This window comes from Amphiura filiformis, chromosome 4 (genome assembly GCF_039555335.1).
Source record: "Amphiura filiformis chromosome 4, Afil_fr2py, whole genome shotgun sequence".
NCBI classification, from domain to species: Eukaryota; Metazoa; Echinodermata; class Ophiuroidea; order Amphilepidida; family Amphiuridae; genus Amphiura; species Amphiura filiformis.
In genome coordinates this window covers 48,075,662-48,082,135 of record NC_092631.1, presented here as the reverse complement: position 1 = coordinate 48,082,135, position 6,474 = coordinate 48,075,662, and the positions used below count along the sequence as shown (strand labels likewise).

The 6,474-nt window shown below is 39.9% G+C and overlaps 1 protein-coding gene across 1 annotated transcript in view; it reads left to right on the top strand.

Moving 5' to 3' along the window:
• Positions 1-58: 58 nt before the first annotated feature.
• LOC140150979 (uncharacterized) overlaps positions 59-6,474 on the top strand; it is a 37,396-nt gene continuing 30,980 nt past the window's right edge. Inside the window, exon 1 of the mRNA XM_072173162.1 lies at positions 59-188. The gene's annotated coding sequence lies outside the window, so the exon portion shown is untranslated. The remainder of the gene's footprint in view (positions 189-6,474) is intronic.

Below are 6,474 nucleotides of genomic sequence, written 5' to 3'. Positions count from 1 at the left end.
TGAGGAAAATGTGTGGAAGAGATTGGTTACGAGCTTTTGATAGGCAAAATGGCGTCAGCTTTGCGTAGTTTTGACGATTTTTTGCCGGAGTTTTGTTGAAGTTTGAGCCTTTATTGTCAGGTTACAGATTATTTTAGGTGTTTCAATATTTGAATAAGAATTACTGCTAACGATATAGCCACTTCTCTGTAAGTAAATCGTTTCCATTAATGTTTGAAAATGTGATTTATGACAGCTGTATACATTTTGTAGCTGCCGAATTCGACACCCATGCACCATTCATGCAACGTTAATTTTGTAAATAAATTGAATGAATAAAATTATCTTCTAATTTCTAAACCTTAGGTTTAGGATTAATGCAATGATTTTGTCTGAAGATATACTGTATTTGGAATGTTTATGCACAACCATACTTCTTTAACGAATTCAACGAAACGCAAATTTAAAATTATGAATTGGTTTGCTCGAGCTCGAGAAGTCTAGCCAAGAATTTGCTCACTGATAACTTCATATTCTAGGCTAGAGACCATTGTATTCAAAATCTAGTCGGTTTCACTGAAGCATGACACCGTGTAAATTACATGCCGAGAGCTAGAGGTGTGACGTGCCCGGTCCCATTCGGTTTGTGTTCCTCCGTCACTAAACAAACCGTCTGGCAACAACCCCGAAATGACAATCGCTGATTGGTTAATGAGTTTAACAAATAAAAAGGTTTTTAATTGGCTATGGAACCCATATGGCTGATTAGTGCCTTACTATTAGGGTCAGTCCATATCAAATCAACCAGGGGTCCCCAGGTGACCCTCTCAGATTTTGATGAAATTCCATCAGAGTAATCTTTTGTGGCCACAATGAACCCATACAAAAATTTGGCCTCATAGGCCATGTCGTGTTTGAGAAATGGCCGTTTGAAGTTTTGCCCAGACCCCCCTTTTTGGCACTCGCGAGTGTTATTGGTCATTTTACCAACTTTGGTAGCTCATAACTTATTCTTCTGAACAGATATAAAGCTGCAAAGTTGCATTCTAGCTAACCTTATGTCATATTTTCAGAATCTGGCTCTAAATTTCAGAGTACCGCAAGTGTGATTTTGTCATTTTGGGGGTCCCCTGGTGCCAAAAATATGTGATCATATGACTCAAATGTCATAGATACATTGTCTATGGGTACATATCTGAGCCCACAAGCAAGTTTGAGCAAATCACACCATTGATGGAGGAATAGGTGGCATCCAAAGTTGGGTCCGGGTGAAAATAATAAAAAAAATGACAATACTCATACATATGAGGGAGGCACTTATAAGGAAGAAGAAGAAGATATATCATAAATCTCTTTCTGTTGATTTTCAGGGATTTTCTTTGCAGTAGGAGCATGGTATATGGTTATAATAATGAATTAATAATATAGGCCTACCTACTCACTTCTCTGTCCCGCACTTTTTGATCTGCTCTGATCTCATCCCGTAAAAAATATTGTGAAACTTTTGATGATGTACAATCACCTTCATGTGGTTGTAAACATGGTAAACTACATGTACATCTGTAAACTACAAACTGTGATTTATCACATGGGTAGTTTTTGTTTTACACCTGTAACAGATGCAATAATGAAATGGTATGAAATAATGAATAATGAAAAATGAAATGGTCACCTACACAGTCCTGAAATATTGTGTAACGGGAAACAAGGAATTGACTTTCATTGGCCTTACGCTGACTTTCGTATTCGCAGAGGAGGACAATTTCGACCTCCTCGTTTGTTTACAAACAGAGAGGTAGACAAAAGGCCTGTCAAAGCAAGTATCAAAAGGATGGTCCACAAATAGAGTGATTCACACAACATGAATAGGGGATTAAAAAACTGTGAAGTAGGACCATGTGCTTCTTTTGTCCATTTTACATCAAGATTTCGAATGGAAACAGTTTAGACCCAGAACACGATCATGTCAGAAATTAATATTTTGTTCTGGGTCTGATTATTCGGACTAATGGCTGATGAATTAGGGCGCGACTTGTGTAAGTGACACAAACATCGTACGGTACTTTGTAGATACCGCAAACGCAAAATGTACGCTAGCTTGCAGCCACTGAGGCGCCAATCGTCTAATATTGCCTTTCATGTCAGCGACTCGCAACACATACTCACATACATTGTGTTGATTTATACGGTGATTTATATCACCGCATGGGTGTCCATCAACTTGCCTTATTTGGCAACTCCATATTTTACTGAGTTAAGGTTACGCTAAATTTCTATGGTTCTCGTCCTAATTTGGGCTGTACGTAGCCACCTAAACCAATTTTTTTCTCCAGAAAATAAACATCGTAGACCTATCAAGTTGATTTAAATTAAATCTAGTCAACTGGACTTACTATTTATTGACTGGCGACGTTTCACATCCTGTCCTGGATGCTTCAATCAACTTGATATTTTATTTACCTGGATGACTGAGAATATACACAAATATATCGTAGACCTAAAAATCATAGGTCATCTCGGAGCTAACATTCTAAGCATTATTATTAATTATGATTTATTAATCTAGCTCATACACAAATGTACTTTGTCAGTGTTTCAATTTTGTTCACGTCACGTGAGCATGAAGATTTTTTTTTTTTTTTTTATAAGTTAGTGATGCATGCCACGATTTTGCTTTTAATTTGGCTACAGATAATAAACAGTTCAATAAAATAATGGCACTATTCAGCCTGTATAAAGCTTTTGTTGATTTTATTTTATAAGCTTAAGCATTGACAAAATTTGCATGGAATCTGGTACCACTTGTGGTCATTTTTTGTAACAATAATATTGTTTTTGTGTATGATATTATCGCCAGAATTCTTAGCTACATTATTTCTATGATACCTTACCATAACATATGTGGTATGCTAGTGTTACTACATGTAGGATTCACCAAAAATGAAATATCTGGGCGTTTAGGCACACTCCGCTGTCATTTTGTGACGGTTTTCAATTAGCGAGTTACGGCCACTCCATAAAATACACGCCGAAAAAATCGCTCTTTCATCAACATCTTTCATTCTGTTGATGTCAAAATGGACATGACGATTAATGAATAGCGTTACATGCTAATCAGTAACTTACTTCTTACCAATTTGGTCCAAAGATGTCAAAATTTCAAATTATTTATCCTCCGGACACTTGATTTGAATTCAGCATTTCAGCGTGTTGATTTCTGAAGAGGTCACAAGGTCACTCACGTTGTGTGCCCTGTGACAACTCGTATCTAGTACCAACTCGGCCTTATTTCAATTTGACCCACTATCGGCGCTATGTCAAACAACTGTGTCCAATTTTCTTTGCCATTTTCTTCCTCTCCCGCACTCTCCTTCAGTCCCTCTTGCTTTCCCTCTCTATTTCTCTCTCTCTCTCTTTCTCTCAGAAAATATATAATTAATCCATAGGGCCTACAATATGAAATCTAATAGGGCTAAATAGTATACGTAAATAAAAAATAAATAGGCCTAAAACCAATCTTTAAAAAAATATTAAGGGCTGGCATTTTCTTCTTGGGGTCCCAAATATACGGGGGGGTTCAGAAATTTTGGAAAGAAAAATAGGGGGTCATAAAATTTTTAATGACCAAATGTAGAGAATGTGAGTCACAAGATGATTACAGATAGTGTGTTTATTTTATTTAAAAGGACCGATTTCAATGCAATTTTAGCCTGTTAAGGGGTAAGGTGTATCGGTGATGGCCGGAAGGGGGGGGCGCAATTTTATTGGCGCTGACTTTTTGTAAATTTGGGACCCCCCTTCCAAAGAAAACTTCACAGCCCCCTAAATACATGAAAGTAATGCATGAGAAAAAAACACATGAAAACTAGGCCTAATAGGCCTATACCTAATGGGTAGTGAAATAGGCCTAATATGGAGAAAAAATTTAATGGCCTTTGCACATTGCAAAAATACCCCCCCCGCATGGCAAAAAAAAACATGCAATTTTTAGTAGGCCGAGAGGGCAGTGGCGGATTCAGGAATAGCGCGACCATCGGGAGGGTGTCTGAGGGGGGATGTGAGCCTCAAAACGGGGGGTACCAGTGCAGGGCCTCAAATTGCAAAACCTGTGTCTTGATGACCTACTATCAAAATGATTTTGCTGGAACGAATTCGCACGAATGGAGCAAAAAGTTTTAATGATATTAAAAATGGACCTAAATACTCGGCGCTATAGCCTACTGGCTTGTCAATCCCAGTCCAACAATTAAGGGGTGAGACCCCTCAACTTTTGGATTGTTACAAAATTCAGAGATGCACAGACAGACCCCAAAAAACCCTGAACTTGCAAATCGTAGCGAGCGTAGCGAGGGGAGCTGTCGCCCAGCACGGCCGGGGGGTTCGGGGCCCGCTCAAGGGCCCTGGTGGGGGTAAGCCAGATGGTTTCTGCCCATTTCGCACCACAGGAAAGGACATTTCAGAGGCTATTAAAAAAGAACATTTCAAGGCTCCTGGCTTGTTCTACACTTTTAATAACAAGTGCTTACTTCTTCCAGAAAACATGCTTTAAAGTTACGAGTTTCCTATACTTTTATGCACAAGAGACACTCTTAAAAAATTGTTTTTGGTTTTATTACATGACCAATATGGCTGATGTTGAAGCAGAAAAATAAGGCAATAATTAAACATTTTTTGTGCTTGGTATCCACTGCTTCCCCACCCCACCACACCTACCGCACCCCATCCTGGGCTTTCACGTTCAGTAAACATTTTAGCAGATTTAGCACCCCAAAAGAGACCATTTTTGACATAAAAACCGGAGTGTTTTAGACTTTTTGAAAAGTTTTTTGACCTAATATAATATTAAACATGGCCTACATGACTGAAATTGATAGTATAGGCCTATAATGCGCAATATAAAAACAATGATTGTCCCCCCCCCCCCCAATCGGGATGTGGGAGGGGCCCACATGGGGTACTTATGCATGAAGAATACATGGTACCTTAATACTAATTACGGCGTGTCCGTCCGTCTGCCCTCTGTCCGCTGCGCTATCGCGTTCGCGTCCTGCGAGTTTCGCGTTCACGCGGTGCACTCTCGCGTGCTCGCGCTGCACTATCGCGTGCTCGCGCTGCGCTATCGCTGAGTATCAACGGGAGTGTGCGCGAGTACAGTCCGCGATCGAACTTGAAGCATTACAGTGTGACTAACAGGTGCATCTCATCGGACCAATAATTATAGGCCTTATTTTCAACACATAAGATACCGAACACGTTAAGATACCGAACACGTGCACACACCAAACACGTGCATGAAGGCCTATTTTTTGAGAACATGACTATTTCCAGAAGGCCTATGAACCGTTTTTGCGTTCACGTTTCTCGCGATTGATTTCATTACTTTAGTAACGGCCTATATCCACGTCCCAGATATTAATTTCGGTTTCTCTAAATGTGGTAACAGGGCAGGGCTTGGAAGAGGCGAATGATTGGTTTCAGATTATGGGTAGGCCTACCAAGTAAGCATCACACCTTTAAAACAAACAGAGTTGATTAAGTTGTGTCTTGGGTCTTGATCATTGAGAGACGCATTTCTTAGTAGTTTAAAAAGTCAGGGCAGGTATATGGGTAACGAGTTTGGGTAATTAGAAATAGGCCTATCACGAGAAGCGCCCGACCGAGAACCGCGAAATCTAGTGATATATAAGAGTAATTTGTAAAATTCGGTATGTTAAACATACAGCGTGTCGCTACAAATTGGGATTTGAATAGTAGGCCTATATCCCAAGGGAAATACATACACACCCCCACTCACTCACCCCCACCCAACCTACCCCACCCCGACGGCCACACAAAGCGAAATTATACAGCTAAAAGGTCCACATCAAACCTTTGACCCAAGTTTGCTTCCATTTAGACTTAAACATGACTTGATCTTAGAGTATACATGGTATACATAGGCCTATACGGCATCAGTCCATGCAGCAGCATCTCAAACGTCATCGCTCATTAATACACATTGCATACTTCTTACTAGGGTAATATTCATTGAGGAAAAAGAGATGAGTTTTTGAACGCAAAAACCCGACAGCAATCAGTGGCATGCTGGTCCGATAATGGACTAAAATTCATCAATTTTTGGCATGAAAATGTGTTCTCAATAATATAAAACTTTGATTTGGCCACGATGCAAAAAAAAATGAGTACCATTATCTAGCCGAGTCATCCAGTCAGGGTTCTAAGGAATTTTCATTTTAAAATTCGAGATTTTCTCAGATCCGAAATTTGATATATATAATGCGCAATATAAAACAATAATTCATCATTATTTGACCCCTCCTCCTCTTCGGTATGTGGGAGGAGGCCCACACCGGGGTAATAATGTACATGCAGAATACACTGTATGATAAGAGTAATTTGTTGGGAAAATGACACCAAAAATTGCTCCCCGCCTGCCAAAAATCGCTTGGCCCCCCCTCTCGCCCGCCAAAAATCGTTGCCCCCCCCATTGCACAT